We start from the raw sequence: 15275 nt of genomic DNA on the forward strand, positions 1-15275 counted from the left end.
ACAGCCAATAACGAAGAAATCACAGGACTGTGACCCGCCAAAAATTATCGACACCCTATTTACACTGTAACATATATAATTATTGCGGGATCGGATGCAGATTCATCGTGTTTAATGTCGTTTTTTGCCTTTTTTGACGGTTTAAGTGGTGACGTTTTACGATCGAGCCGTTGGTTTTTACTGCTTGGGTTTAATTAAATTGGAAAAGTCAAAGCGGCAATTAAATGGGAACGATTAAGAGCATGGACGACGATGGAGGTAGAGGAGATGGTATAAATTACGGGAAAAATACGGCCGTGGTTAAAAATTGCAAGATTTGCGGACATGGATTTATTTATTTCGGTTTTAATGTTGGATAATTATGCGCTGGATAATGAAGACGTTCAATTCGGAGGTTTTTGTGGGTTTGAAGACGCACCAAGCGGGTAGACGAACGATACCCTTTTGTAGATCATAGATCGTGGAAAAGGGTTATTAGAACTGCCCCTGTAAACCTTCACGGGCTCTTCTACGATTTAGTTATTTAAGCTATGTTTAGTTTGATAATGATCTTATACTCACTATTTTCGTTAAAACACGACGTGGTCGTTATTAGTTCATTTTTCCTAGTTTCTATGACTTGTTTGCAAGAAATGGTTCCAAAAGGGCATTCCTTGTCGAAACATCGGACTAAAACTGTGTGTGTAACGAATGAGATAAAACGCCATTTTAGCACTCACAGATTGGGTAAGTTGTGATGTCACCAACCACTGTGACCAAAAGTATGACAAAAAGCGTTAGTGGCATTTTTGTGCACTTATTGCGACGTACTAAATGTTTATTAAATCATTCAAATTTATCGTGAGTGCACTTTATTGAAAAAATTCTAAAGTTCATGGTGGTTTCGTCGTAAACAGAATTTACATTACTGCATCAAAATTTTGCTTGATCAAAATATTTACTGATTCGTTTATACCAAGATATCTAATTTTTTTAGAAGCAGATCTCGCGTTTCTTTCTGTCATTTCTTGTCATCATCAGTATTTGTCGCCTTATGATTGCAGAAAAATAAAAATCCCGTCCAAAATCGTGATGACCTCATCACCAAATTTTATTAATTGATTAATTATTATTTAATGAGTTGTGCTAGGGGCGAGGGAAGTTCTGTCTAAACAAAATGGAACTATTGTTCTATTTTTTAGTAGGCTGATCTGACTGGATTACATTCGTTTTATTAAGTAATATGTACAACTTTGCCCGAAGTCTGGACTGGACTTTAATCTAGGCAACCAATAATACACCAATCGACAAAAATGATCATCTTAAGTTTGCTGTTGTTCTTGGTGTCAAAATAAGTCTACACATTTAAAAAAAAACAAAAGGCAAAATGTTGGCCCGCCCACCCACCCTATCTCAATTGTGATGATTTTTTTATTCGCCGTGAACCAAAGGGGGCGGAGCTTAACTGCAAAATACGTATTTTTTACAAGAAATTAAAAACATGTTTTACAGTATCGTGTTGTTCAAAGAATACTGTGTATATTAAGAAAAAAAGGCAAAATATAAAAATAATTTTTCGCTTGGGTCTTTTTTTCTTTATTTTTACAATTTTTCGATTTTCAATTTTTCATTTATTTTTTGTTTCGTCAATTTAATGATTGAGTTGCATACTCTTGAGTTTTTATTTTTAAATTGTTTAGTTTTTCGATTTTCCAATTTCTGGATGTTCAGATTTCTAATTTTTTTTTCGATTTACAGTTTCACGAGGTTTTTGGTTTTTTTGTTTTAGATTCAGTTTTTTGACCTTACAATTTTTAATTTTTCGGTTTCTAATCAATTGTTAAAATTTATGTTTTTAATTTTTCGTCTCTTCAATTTTTTGACTTTTGAAATTTTTTAATAATTAAGTTTATGGCTTTCCCAGTTTTTAATGCTTAGATTCTTTAATTCTTCGACTGTACAATTTTTCCACTTTTTAAATTTTTGTATATTTTTTAAGTTTTCGATTTTTTTAAGTCTACCGATTTTTAAGATTTTAATGTTTCGTTTCTTCGGTTTTTTAACTTTTGAACTTTTTGGTTTTCCGATTTTTGGAGAGACAACTTTAAACTTTTTGGTTTTGCAACTTTTGAATTTTCTCCGTTTTTCGAATTTTCAATTCTTAGATCTTTTAGTTTCTTCTCTGATTTTCCGTTTTTTCACTTTTTCGATTTGCAATTTTTCGATTTTTCACTTTTATGATTTAGCAACATTTAGATTTTTCAACTTTTGGAAAAATTTCAAAATTGTAAAACTGAAAAATCCAAAATAAAAAAAGAAAAAAGAAAACCTGAAAATTGAAAAAATTGAGAAATGAAAAATTGAAAAATTGAAAAACTTCAAAATCGAAAAAGTCCAAAATCGAAAAACCGAAAGAAATACGTATTGTAAAATTGAAATATTGAAAATTTAAAAATCTGGGAAGTGAAAAATCAAAGACTGAAAATTTGAAAAATTGAGTAACGAAAAATTATAAAAACGAAAGAACGATAGATTCGATATCATGTTTTTCGATTTTATGATTCGTTTTTTCAATTTTTTGATTTTACGATTTTATGGTTTGACGATTTTTAGATTTTGTCCATTTTTCGTTTACTTTAATTTTTCAATTTCTTAATTTTTCGATTTTAAAATTTTTTCAGTTTTCAATTTTTGTATTTTTCAATCTTCTGCAATTTTTAGAAATTTTTTGGGTTTTAATTTTTCACTTTCTCGATTTTTAATTTTTCGATTTTTCCATTTTTCTCCAGTGAAATTGATTCGATTTTCGATTTTTGGTTACTTCAATTATTCGATTTTTCAATTTTTTGACTCTTGAATTTTTCGATTAGAAATTTTCGACTTTTCAGTTTCTTCCATCTTTAGTTTTTCAATTTATTTTACAATTTTAGGGTAATACAATTTTTGGATTTTCTCAGTTTTTTTGTTTCTTCGAATTGCATTTTTCAAATTTTCGAATTTAAGAATTTTTGATTTTACGATTTCTGTTTTTTTCATTTTCTCGGTTTTTAAATTTCGCGATTTTTAATTTTTCGATTTTCAAATTTCCTGGTTTTTCAGTTTTCCGAGTCTACAATATTTTCATTTTCCAATGTTTGTAATTTTCAGGATTTTTCATTTCTTTGCAAATTTTCGATATTTTACAATTTTTTCGATTCTTTGGTTTTTCAATTTTTCGATTTTTTAGTTTCGTGGCTTTTAATTTTTCTGTTTCCGAGTTGAGGATTTTTCGAGGTCTCGATGTTTCGACTTCTGACTATTCGACTTTTGGTTTTTTCGATTTCTCGATTTTTCGAATTTTCGATTATTAAATTTTTAGTTTTCTCGATATTTCGATGTTCCAGTTTTGAGATTTTTTTAAATTCTTTATTTTCGATTCTTCGATTTTTGGATATCTGCGTTTTTCGACTTTTCGATTCGTCAATTTACCCATTATTTCTAATTTTTCCATATTTCAATTTTGGCATTTATCGATTTTTCGATTCTTCAATTTTTGGGATTTTCAATTTCTCGATGTTTCGATTTCTTTTCGTTGAAAAACATTTCGACTTTCCGGTTTTTCGAATTCTCGACTTCTCAACTTATTCAGTTTTTCGATTCTTTAATTTTTCCAATTTTTCGAATTTTTGATGTCAATTTTTCGATTTTTTAAATTTTAGCATTTCGATTTTTCGATTTATCGATGTTTCAAAGTTTCGATTTTTCTAAGTATTTCTCAATTTTCCAATTTTTAAATTTTTTATTTTAGCGGTTGAAAGTTCTTCCAACACAAAAATTTAAAACATCGGAGATGTTATATAAAGTCGGGAAATGAAAAGTAGTAAAAATCGGGAAAATTAAAAATTGAGAAACTTAAAAAGACTTTTTTTCACAACATGAAACTTAAAACATGTTTAAAAGAAAATTTGTATAGGGAAATATCTATTTTGCAATTATGCTCCGCCCCATAATTGCAAAATCCATATTTCCTCGCAAAAATGTACCATTTTAACCATGTTTTAAGTTTCTTGTTGTGAAAAGATGACTATACACATTAAGAAAGGAAGACAAAATGTAGCCCCGCCCACCCACCCTATCTCAATTGTGATGATTTTTTTTATTCGCCGTGAACCAAAGGGGGCGGAGCTTAACTGCAAAATACGTATTTTTTACAAGAAATTAAAAACATGTTTTAGAGTATCGTGTTGTTCAAAGAATACTGTGTATATTAAGAAAAAAAGGCAAAATATAATAATAATTTTTCGCTTGGATCTTTTTTTTTTTTATTTTTACAATTTTTCGATTTTCAATTTTTCATTTATTTTTTGTTTCGTCAATTTAACGATTGAGTTGTATACTCTTGAGTTTTTATTTTTAAATTGTTTAGTTTTTCGATTTTCCAATTTCTGGATGTTTAGATTTCTAAATTTTTTTTCGATTTACAGTTTCACGAGGTTTTTGTTTTTTTTGTTTTAGATTCAGTTTTTTGACCTTACAATTTTTAATTTTTCGGTTTCTAATCAATTGTTAAAATTTATATTTTTAATTTTTCGTCTATTCAATTTTTTGACTTTTGAAATTTTTTAATAATTAAGTTCATGGATTTCCCAGTTTTTAATGCTTAGATTCTTTAATTCTTCGGCTGCACAACTTTTTCACTTTTTAAATTTTTGGATATTTTTTAAGTTTTGGATTTTTTTAAGTCTACCGATTTTTAAGTTTTTACTTTTTCGTTTCTTCGGTTTTTTAACTTTTGAACTTTTTGATTTTCCGATTTTTGGAGAGACAACTTTAAACTTTTTGGTTTTGCAACTTTTGAATTTTCTCCGTTTTTCGAATTTTCAATTTTTAGATCTTTTAGTTTCTTCTCTTATTTTCCGTTTTTTCACTTTTTCGATTTGCAATTTTTCGATTTTCCACTTTTTTGATTTAGCAACATTTAGATTTTTCAACTTTTCGAAAAATTTCAAAATTGTAAAACTGAAAAATCCAGAATAAAAAAAGAAAAAAGAAAACCTGAAAATTGAAAAAATTGGAAATCAAGAACTTGGATAATTGAAGAAACGAAAAATTGAAAAATTGAGAAACTTCAAAATCGAAAAGGTCCAAAATCGAAAAACCGAAAGAAATACGTATTGTAAATAAAATCGAAATATTGAAAATTAAAAAATCGGGGAAGTGAAAAATCAAAGACTGAAAATTTGAAAAATTGAGTAACGAAAAATTATAAAAACGAAAGAACGATAGATTCGATATCATGTTTTTCGATTTTATGATTCGTTTTTTCAATTTTTTGATTTTTCGATTTTATTATTTGACAATTTTTAGATTTTGTCCATTTTTCGTTTACTTTAATTTTTCAATTTCTTAATTTTAAAATTTTTTCAGTTTTCAATATTTGTATTTTTCAATCTTGTGCAATTTTTAGAACTTACGATTTTTAGATTTTGCAGGACCTCGTTTTTTTTTTAATTTTTTGGGTTTTTAATTTTTCACTTTCTCGATTTTTAATTTTTCGATTTTTCCATTTTTCTCCAGTGAAATTGATTCGATTTTCGATTTTTGGTTACTTCAATTATTCGATTTTTCAATTTTTTGACTCTTGAATTTTTCGATTAGAAATTTTCGACTTTTCAGTTTCTTCCATCTTTAGTTTTTCAATTTATTTTACAATTTTAGGGTAATGCAATTTTTGGATTTTCTCAGTTTTTTTTGTTTCTTCGAATTGCATTTTTCAAATTTTCGAATTTAAGAATTTTTGATTTTACGATTTCTCTTTTTTTCATTTTCTCGGTTTTTAAATTTCACGATTTTTAATTTTTCGATTTTCAAATTTCCTGGTTTTTCAGTTTTCCGAGTCTACAATATTTTCATTTTCCAATGTTTGGAATTTTCAGGATTTTTCATTTCTTTGCAAATTTTCGATATTTTACAATTTTTTCGATTCTTTGGTTTTTCAATTTTTCGATTTTTTAGTTTCGTGGCTTTTAATTTTTCTGTTTCCGAGTTGAGGATTTTTCGAGGTCTCGATGTTTCGACTTCTGACTATTCGACTTTTGGTTTTTTCGATTTCTCGATTTTTCGAATTTTCGATTATTAAATTTTTAGTTTTCTCGATATTTCGATGTTCCAGTTTTGAGATTTTTTTAAATTCTTTATTTTCGATTCTTCGATTTTTGGATATCTGCGTTTTTCGACTTTTCGATTCGTCAATTTACCCATTATTTCTAATTTTTCCATATTTCAATTTTGGCATTTATCAATTTTTCGATTCTTCAATTTTTAGGATTTTCAATTTCTCGATGTTTCGATTTCTTTTCGTTGAAAAACATTTCGACTTTCCGGTTTTTCGAATTCTCGACTTCTCAACTTATTCAGTTTTTCGATTCTTTAATTTTTCCAATTTTTCGAATTTTTGATGTCAATTTTTCGATTTTTTAAATTTTAGAATTTCGATTTTTCGATTTATCGATGTTTCAACGTTTCGATTTTTCTAAGTATTTCTCAATTTTCCAATTTTTAAATTTTTTATTTTAGCGGTTGAAAGTTCTTCCAACACAAAAATTTAAAACATCGGAGATGTTATATAAAGTCGGGAAATGAAAAGTAGTAAAAATCGGGAAAATTAAAAATTGAGAAACTTAAAAAGGCTTTTTTTCACAACATGAAACTTAAAACATGTTTAAAAGAAAATTTGTATAGGGAAATATCTATTTTGCAATTAGGCTCCGCCCCATAATTGCAAAATCCATATTTCCTCGCAAAAATGTACCATTTTAACCATGTTTTAAGTTTCTTGTTGTGAAAAGATGACTATACACATTAAGAAAGGAAGACAAAATGTAGCCCCGCCCACCCACCCTATCTCAATTGTGATGATTTTTTTTATTCGCCGTGAACCAAAGGGGGCGGAGCTTAACTGCAAAATACGTATTTTTTTATCTCAATTGTGATGATTTTTTTTATTCGCCGTGAACCAAAGGGGGCGGAGCTTAACTGCAAAATACGTATTTTTTACAAGAAATTAAAAACATGTTTTAGAGTATCGTGTTGTTCAAAGAATACTGTGTATATTAAGAAAAAAAGGCAAAATATAATAATAATTTTTCGCTTGGATCTTTTTTTTTTTTATTTTTACAATTTTTCGATTTTCAATTTTTCATTTATTTTTTGTTTCGTCAATTTAACGATTGAGTTGTATACTCTTGAGTTTTTATTTTTAAATTGTTTAGTTTTTCGATTTTCCAATTTCTGGATGTTTAGATTTCTAAATTTTTTTTCGATTTACAGTTTCACGAGGTTTTTGTTTTTTTTGTTTTAGATTCAGTTTTTTGACCTTACAATTTTTAATTTTTCGGTTTCTAATCAATTGTTAAAATTTATATTTTTAATTTTTCGTCTATTCAATTTTTTGACTTTTGAAATTTTTTAATAATTAAGTTCATGGATTTCCCAGTTTTTAATGCTTAGATTCTTTAATTCTTCGGCTGCACAACTTTTTCACTTTTTAAATTTTTGGATATTTTTTAAGTTTTGGATTTTTTTAAGTCTACCGATTTTTAAGTTTTTACTTTTTCGTTTCTTCGGTTTTTTAACTTTTGAACTTTTTGATTTTCCGATTTTTGGAGAGACAACTTTAAACTTTTTGGTTTTGCAACTTTTGAATTTTCTCCGTTTTTCGAATTTTCAATTTTTAGATCTTTTAGTTTCTTCTCTTATTTTCCGTTTTTTCACTTTTTCGATTTGCAATTTTTCGATTTTCCACTTTTTTGATTTAGCAACATTTAGATTTTTCAACTTTTCGAAAAATTTCAAAATTGTAAAACTGAAAAATCCAGAATAAAAAAAGAAAAAAGAAAACCTGAAAATTGAAAAAATTGGAAATCAAGAACTTGGATAATTGAAGAAACGAAAAATTGAAAAATTGAGAAACTTCAAAATCGAAAAGGTCCAAAATCGAAAAACCGAAAGAAATACGTATTGTAAATAAAATCGAAATATTGAAAATTAAAAAATCGGGGAAGTGAAAAATCAAAGACTGAAAATTTGAAAAATTGAGTAACGAAAAATTATAAAAACGAAAGAACGATAGATTCGATATCATGTTTTTCGATTTTATGATTCGTTTTTTCAATTTTTTGATTTTTCGATTTTATTATTTGACAATTTTTAGATTTTGTCCATTTTTCGTTTACTTTAATTTTTCAATTTCTTAATTTTAAAATTTTTTCAGTTTTCAATATTTGTATTTTTCAATCTTGTGCAATTTTTAGAACTTACGATTTTTAGATTTTGCAGGACCTCGTTTTTTTTTTAATTTTTTGGGTTTTTAATTTTTCACTTTCTCGATTTTTAATTTTTCGATTTTTCCATTTTTCTCCAGTGAAATTGATTCGATTTTCGATTTTTGGTTACTTCAATTATTCGATTTTTCAATTTTTTGACTCTTGAATTTTTCGATTAGAAATTTTCGACTTTTCAGTTTCTTCCATCTTTAGTTTTTCAATTTATTTTACAATTTTAGGGTAATGCAATTTTTGGATTTTCTCAGTTTTTTTGTTTCTTCGAATTGCATTTTTCAAATTTTCGAATTTAAGAATTTTTGATTTTACGATTTCTCTTTTTTTCATTTTCTCGGTTTTTAAATTTCACGATTTTTAATTTTTCGATTTTCAAATTTCCTGGTTTTTCAGTTTTCCGAGTCTACAATATTTTCATTTTCCAATGTTTGGAATTTTCAGGATTTTTCATTTCTTTGCAAATTTTCGATATTTTACAATTTTTTCGGTTCTTTGGTTTTTCAATTTTTCGATTTTTTAGTTTCGTGGCTTTTAATTTTTCTGTTTCCGAGTTGAGGATTTTTCGAGGTCTCGATGTTTCGACTTCTGACTATTCGACTTTTGGATTTTTCGATTTCTCGATTTTTCGAATTTTCGATTATTAAACTTTTAGTTTTCTCGATATTTCGATGTTTTAGTTTTGAGATTTTTTTAAATTCTTTATTTTCGATTCTTCGATTTTTTGATATCTGCGTTTTTCGACTTTTCGATTCGTCAATTTACGCATTATTTCTAATTTTTCCATATTTCAATTTTGGCATTTATCAATTTTTCGATTCTTCAATTTTTGGGATTTTCAATTTCTTGATTTTTCGACTTCTTTTTAAATTTTAGAATTTCGATTTTTCGATTTACCGATGTTTCAAAGTTTCGATTTTTTCATTTTTCGACATTTTCTCAATTTTCCAATTTTTAATTTTTTTATTTTAGCGGTTGAAAGTTCTTCCAACACAAAAATTTAAAACATCGGAGATGTTATATAAAGTCGGGAAATGAAAAGTAAAAATCGGGAAAATTAAAAATTGAGAAACTTAAAAAGACTTCTTTTCACAACATGAAACTTAAAACATGTTTAAAAGAAAATTTTGTATAGGGAAATATCTATTTTGCAATTAGACTCCGCCTCATAATTGCAAAATCCATATTTCCTCGCAAAAATGTACCATTTTAACCATGTTTTAAGTTTCTTGTTGTGACAAGATGACTAATGATTTTTTTTATTCGCCGTGAGTCAAGAAGGTGGAGCTTAACTGCAAAATCCTTATTTCTCTACGAGAAATTAAAAATGTGTTTTTGAGTATCGTGTTACTAAAAGAATACAATGTGTATTAAAAAAAAAATTAAAGCCAAAATTAAGCCCCACCCACACCTGCCCTGATCTAAATAGTAATGAAGTTTTCATTCGTTGGTTGACCTAGGGGAGGAGCCTAATTGCAAAATCCATATTTCCATTTTGAACATGTTTTAAGTCTCTAAGAATAAAAAAAATCATCACAATTGAGATAGGGTGGGTGGGCGGGCTTACATTTTGCCTTTTTGTTTTAATATGTATTTAGTTCTTAATTCCCTAAAATTTTCGATTTGCAATAATTTTTCGCTTGGATGTTTTTTTTTCTTTATTTTTACAATTTTTCGTTTTTCAGTTTTTCATTTATTTTTTGTTTCTTCAATTTAAGGATTGAGTTGTATACTCTTGAGTTTTTATTTTTAAATTGTTTAGTTTTTCGGTTTTCCAATTTCTGGATGTTTAGATTTCTAAATTTTTTTTCGATTTACAATTTCACGAGGTTTCAATTTTTCATGTCTGCAATTTTTTGTTTGGGTTTTTATTTCTTTGTTTTTTTTTTGTTATAGATTCAGTTTTTTGACCTTACAACTTTTAATTTTTCGGTTTCTAATCAATTGTTAAAATTTATATTTTTAATTTTTCGTCTCTTCAATTTTTTGACTTTTGAAATTTTTTAATAATTAAGTTTATGGCTTTCCCAGTTTTTAATGCTTAGATTCTTTAATTCTTCGACTGTACAATTTTTCCACTTTTTAAATTTTTGTATATTTTTTAAGTTTTCGATTTTTTTCAGTCTCCCGATTTTTAAGTTTTTACTTTTTCGTTTCTTCGGTTTTTTAACTTTTGAACTTTTTGATTTTCCGATTTTTGGAGAGACAACTTTAAACTTTTTGGTTTTGCAACTTTTGAATTTTCTCCGTTTTTCGAATTTTCAATTTTTAGATTTTTTAGTTTCTTCTCTTATTTTCCGTTTTTTCACTTTTTCGATGTGCAATTTTTCGATTTTCCACTTTTATGATTTAGCAACATTTAGATTTTTCAACTTTTGGAAAAAATTCAAAATTGTAAAACTGAAAAATCCAAAATAAAAAAAGAAAAAAGAAAACCTGAAAATTGAAAAAATTGAGAAACGAAAAATTGAAAAATTGAAAAACTTCAAAATCGAAAAAGTCCAAAATCGAAAAACCGAAAGAAATACGTATTGTAAAATTGAAATATTGAAAATTAAAAAATCTGGGAAGTGAAAAATCAAAGACTGAAAATTTGAAAAATTGAGTAACGAAAAATTATAAAAACGAATGAACGATAGATTCGATATCATGTTTTTCGATTTTATGATTCGTTTTTTCAATTTTTTGATTTTACGATTTTATGGTTTGAAGATTTTTAGATTTTGTCCATTTTTCGTTTACTATAATTTTTCAATTTCTTAATTTTTCGATTTTAAAATTTTTTCAGTTTTCAATTTTTGTATTTTTCAATCTTCTGCAAATTTTAGAAATTTTTTGGGTTTTAATTTTTCACTTTCTCGATTTTTCTCCAGTGAAATTGATTCGATTTTCGATTTTTGGTTACCTCAATTATTCGATTTTTCAATTTTTTGACTCTTGAATTTTTCGATTAGAAATTTTCGACTTTTCAGTTTCTTCCATCTTTAGTTTTTCAATTTATTTTACAATTTTAGGGTAATGCAATTTTTGGATTTTCTCAGTTTTTTTGTTTCTTCGAATTGCATTTTTCAAATTTTCGAATTTAAGAATTTTTGATTTTACGATTTCTCTTTTTTTTCATTTTCTCGGTTTTTAAATTTCACGATTTTTAATTGTTCAGTTTTCCGAGTCTACAATATTTTCATTTTCCAATGTTTGGAATTTTCAGGATTTTTCATTTCTTTGCAAATTTTCGATATTTCACAATTTCTTCGATTCTTTGGTTTTTCAATTTTTCGATTTTTTAGTTTCGTGGCTTTTAATTTTTCTGTTTCCGAGTTGAGGATTTTTCGAGGTCTCGATGTTTCGACTTCTGACTATTCGACTTTTGGATTTTTCGATTTCTCGATTTTTCGAATTTTCGATTATTAAATTTTTAGTTTTCTCGATATTTCGATGTTTCAGTTTTGAGATTTTTTTAAATTCTTTATTTTCGATTCTTCGATTTTTGGATATCTGCGTTTTTCGACTTTTCGATTCGTCAATTTACGCATTATTTCTAATTTTTCCATATTTCAATTTTGGCATTTATCAATTTTTCGATTCTTCAATTTTTGGGATTTTCAACTTCTTGATTTTTCGACTTCTTTTTAAATTTTAGAATTTCGATTTTCCGATTTATCGATGTTTCAAAGTTTCGATTTTTTCATTTTTCGACATTTCAGTTTCGGAATTTTTCAATTTTCCAAATTCTCGATTTTTCTAAGTATTTCTCAATTTTCCAAATTTCCAATTTTTAAATTTTTTATTTTAGCGGTTGAAAGTTCTTCCAACACAAAAATTTAAAACATCGGAGATGTTATATAAAGTCGGGAAATGAAAAGTAAAAATCGGGAAAATTAAAAATTGAGAAACTTAAAAAGACTTCTTTCCACAACATGAAACTTAAAACATGTTTAAAAGAAAATTTTGTATAGGGAAATATCTATTTTGCAATTAGACTCCGCCCCATAATTGCAAAATCCATATTTCCTCGCAAAAATGTACCATTTTAACCATGTTTTAAGTTTCTTGTTGTGAAAAGATGACTACACATATTAAGAAAGAAAGACAAAATGTAGCCCCACCCACCCACCCTATCTCTATTGGGATGATTTTTTTTATTGGTTGTGAGGTAAAAAGGCGGAGCTTAACTGCAAAATCCTTATTTCTCTACATGAAATTAAAATCATGTTTTTGAGTATCGTGTCGTTCAACAAATGCCATGTATATTAAGAAAAAAATAAAGGCAAAGATTAAACCCCACCCATACCCGCCCCAATCTCAATTCTCAATTGCGACGAATTTTTCATTCGTTGTCAGTTTTAGGGCGGGGCTTAATTGCAAGATCCTTATTTGTCTACAAGAATTTACCATTTTAAACATGTTTTAAGTTTTTTGTTGTGAAAAGATGCCTACACATATTAAGAAAAAGGGGCAAAATATAAGCCCCGCCCACCCACCCTGTCTCAATTGTGATGATTTTTTTTATTCGCCGTGAGTCAAGAAGGTGGAGCTTAACTGCAAAATCCTTATTTCTCTACGAGAAATTAAAAATTTGTTTTTGAGTATCGTGTTACTAAAAGAATACAATGTATATTAAAAAAAAATAATTAAAGCCAAAGTTAAGCCCCACCCACACCTGCCCTGATCTAAATAGTAATGAAGTTTTCATTCATTGGTAGACTTAGAGGCGGAGCCTTATTGCAAAATCCCTATTTCCATTTTGAACGTGCTTCAAGTTTCTAAGAATAAAAAAAAACATCACAATAGAGATTGGGTGGGTGGGCGGGGTTTATATTTTACCTTTTTTTCTTAATATACCTAGTATTCTTTGAACAACACGATACTCTAAATCATGTTTTTAATTTCTTGTAAAGAGATAAATATTTTGCAGTTATGCTCCGCCCCCTTGGTTCACAGCGAATAAATAAAGATCATCACAATGGAGATAGGGTGGGTGGGCGGGCTTACATTTTGCCTTTTTGTTTTAATATATGTAGACTTCCTACTACAACATGAAACCTAAAACATTTTAAAATTTGTATGCGGAAATATCGATTTTGCAATTAGCTTCGGCCCCATAATGGCAAAATCCATATTTCCTTGCAAAAAGTACCATTTTAAAGATGTTCTAAGTTTCTTATTATAAAAAGATGGCTATGTATAATAAAAATAAAAAAATGAAAAATATAAGCCCCGCCCACCCGCCCTATCTCAATTCTGATGATTTTTTTTATTCGTTGTAAGCTGAGCGGTGGAGCTTAATTGCAAAATCCATATTTCCTTGCAAAAATGTACCATTTTAACCATGTTCTAAGTTTCTTGTTGTGAAAAGATGGCTATGTATATTAAGAAAAAAAGGCAAAATGTAAGCCCCGCCCACCCACCCTATCTCAATTGTGATGAATTTTTCATTCGTTGTCAGATAGAGGGGCGGAGTTAATTGCAAGATCCATATTTTCTTACAAGAATTTACCATTTTAAACGTACTTTAAGTTTCTAAGAATAAAAGAAATCATCACAATTGAGACGGGGTGGGTGGGTGGGGTTTATATTTTGCTTTTTTTAATACATACATGGTATTCTTTGAACAACACGATACTGAAAAATATGTTTTTAATTTTTTGTATAGAAATAAATATTTTGCAGTTAAGCTTCGCCCCTTTGGTTCTCGGCGAATAAAAAATCATCACAATTGAGATGGGGTGGGTGGGCGGGGCTACATTTTGCCCTTTTTTCTTAATATACATAATATTCTTTGAACAACACGATACTCAAAAACATGTTTTTAATCTCTTGTGAAGGGATAAATATTTTGCAGTTAAGCTCCGCCCCCTTGGTTCACGCCGAATAAAAAAAAATCATCACAATGGAGATAGGGTGGGTGGGTGGGCTTACATTTTGCCTTTTTGTTTTAATATGTGTAGACTTCTTACCACAACATGAAACTTAAAACATCTTTAAAATTTGTCTAGGGAAATAACGATTTTGCAATTTGGCTCCGCCCCATAATTGCAAATTCCATATTTCCTTGCAAAAAAACCATGTTCTAAGTTTCTTCTTGTGAAAAGATGGCTATGTATATTAAGACTAAAAAAATGCAAAATATAAGCAGCGCCCACCCACCCTATCTCAATTCTGATGATTTTTTTATTCGTCGTGAGCCAAGAAGGTGGAGCTTAACTGCAAAATACGTATTTCTATACGAGAAATTAAAAACATTGAGTATCGGTTATTTAGAGAATACTATGTATATTAAGAAAAAATTAAAGTCAAAGATTAAGCCCCACCTACACCTGCCCTGATCTAAATAGTAATGAAGTTTTCATTCATTGGTAGACCTAGGGGTGGAGCCTATCCTTTTTTTTCTTAATGTACATAGTATTTTTTGAACACACGATACCCAAAAACATATTTTTAATTTGTTGTAAAGAAATAAGTACTTTGCAGTTAAACTCCGCCCTCTTGGGTGTCGGCGAATAAAAAAAATTATCACAATAAAGATCGGGCGGGTGGGCGGGCCTACATTTTGCCTTTTTGTTTTAATGTGTGTAGACTTCTTTTCACAACATGAAAGTTAAAACATGTTTAAATTCTTCCAAAAACAAAACACCACAGCCCTCCGAGATTTTTTAAATTTTAATTAAAAAAAAAATAACAAGACCTTCAACATTCTTTTACATCAAAAACACTAAAAAAGTTCCGTGGATTCTTTTAAATCCTCAAAAAAAAAACTAAAATGTATCTATTATGCAGCTTTCAACCAAATTTCATTAAACCTTAAAACCTAGAAACACAAAGAAATTATTGCTCGACTTGATCGATTTTAAAATTAATTCAGACAATAAGTTTGCACCAATTCTCTTTATGAACATCTCCATTCACCCGATTCACAGAAAAACCGCCCTTTTTCCCCTCCCTGAATGGCCATTATCCTAACCGGGTCGAACTTATATCTAG

At 28.1% G+C, this 15275-nt stretch overlaps 1 long non-coding RNA gene across 1 annotated transcript; it reads right to left on the minus strand.

Annotated features, from left to right (window-relative positions):
• Positions 1 to 315: 315 nt before the first annotated feature.
• LOC135131269 (uncharacterized) lies at positions 316 to 868 on the minus strand. Its single transcript, XR_010280905.1, has 3 exons — positions 720 to 868; positions 562 to 669; positions 316 to 508 (listed from the first exon to the last, which is right to left on the minus strand). It is a non-coding gene; the product is annotated as an uncharacterized LOC135131269 (long non-coding RNA).
• Between the last annotated feature and the right edge of the window lie 14407 nt (positions 869 to 15275).

The sequence above is a fragment of the Zophobas morio genome, unplaced genomic scaffold, assembly GCF_036711695.1.
Source record: "Zophobas morio isolate AGI-343-1 ecotype UQ-CSIRO unplaced genomic scaffold, CSIRO_AGI_Zmor_V1 ptg000020l, whole genome shotgun sequence".
Taxonomy (NCBI): domain Eukaryota; kingdom Metazoa; phylum Arthropoda; class Insecta; order Coleoptera; family Tenebrionidae; genus Zophobas; species Zophobas morio.